Here is a 1575-nt window from a genome sequence, read left to right on the forward strand (position 1 = left end):
AGAGAGAGAGAGAGAGAGAGAGAGAGAGAGAGAGAGAGAGAGAGAGAGAGGCAGAGCTCGTGTCGGCGCGCGTACGTCTTTCTTCAGCCCGATCTCTTTCCATCCACTCCTCGGAGTCTCCTCGGCTCTCCGGGTTTCCTTCCGACCTTCCTCCCTTCCCCTCTTTGATCTACGACATTAATGCAAAGCGAGGACATGCGGTGGCGGCGGCGGCGGCGGCGACGACGTCGGTGGCGACGGCGGCACGACCCGTGGACCCGAGGATGCTTCTTGCAAGAATAAGAGAACAGGATCGCTGGGGATGTCCCGGGATTCTGTCCTCTATCGATCTCCCGCGTATATAGACACTAACTTGTGCCCTCCGCAAGCCGTGCTATGTATCTGCCATATATACATATACCGTCTGTCTCTCTCTCTCTCTCTCTCTCTCTCTCTCTCTCTCTCTCTCTTTCTCTCGATCTCCTCCTCTGTCTCGTCCTTACCCTTCCAGAGTACTCCTTCTGTCTCTTGCTTACTCATTCACTGTCGCTCGTTCTCTCTCGGTTCTTCACCCTTGCTTGCCTTCGCTGTAGTCCGCTCGCCCTCCCTCTACCTCCGTCTCGCTCTCAGTTAGAGTCTATCCGTCCGCGACCGTCCGTTTCTCGCTTCCTCTCGGGTCCGGCGGTGGATACTCCAACACGCATACAGAAGCCCGAAGTTTGCGTTGGTGTTTGTGTTGCGCCACCCTCGGCCGCCACTGCCACCGCCACCCCTGGCCATCCGTTCCCTTGGTGTGTGGATAGTACGTGTCTGCGGAGAGGGTGAGAGCGCGTATAGCCGCGCTCACCGCTAAAGAATGTGTTAGATGCGCATAAGCGACGCGTCGCGTGCACACGAGGCTGGCTGGGGGTGGGTTTTAGGCCCCGTCATCGTCGCCGCCGTCGTCGCCTTTGTGTTTATGTGTTTACCATATTATCGAGGAGGCACCGACCCTCCACCACATTTCCCCCAAAGTCCATCAAATCCCGGACGTCGCCGTACGCGAAATTTCGAGACGAGCGCACGACGAGACGTACGGACTGCTGCGCGACAGCGTGCGAACTCGCGCCTTAGACGTATAAGGACGGACATATACGTACATGGGATATTACTAAAGTGCTCGAGCTAATTTCAGGAGCGAGTTCCCCTCGTTTCCGAGCGCGGAAGGTAGAGCAACTTCGTTCCTGAAGATTGCGCAGGCATCTTAGTAATATCCTTCATAATAGGACAGCAGATTGGAATTTCTAGGTACTGACCCCGCTGACCTCACGCGCGTTATCGCTATCGCTATCACGAGCTATCGTTTGTCCCTTAAAAAGAAAGCAACATAGAAGGCAAGAGAGGAGGACATAAACGGACGGACATAAAATATAAAGGCAGAAGAGAAGCAGACGCGGATATGCTGTGGGTTTTTCTGTACGAAATCATGATAGTTCTTTCTTTCGATATAGCTGCTGATTATTTTTCCTACTCTCTCCCTCTCTCTCTCTCTCTCTCTCTTTCTTTCTCTCTCGCTTTCGATCTCAGAAACGTTCATCTAAACAAGTACCGACGCGT

Source organism: Odontomachus brunneus, unplaced genomic scaffold, assembly GCF_010583005.1.
Source record: "Odontomachus brunneus isolate Ranch 3 - 2012 unplaced genomic scaffold, Obru_v1 Obru_scaffold_023, whole genome shotgun sequence".
Classification (NCBI taxonomy): domain Eukaryota; kingdom Metazoa; phylum Arthropoda; class Insecta; order Hymenoptera; family Formicidae; genus Odontomachus; species Odontomachus brunneus.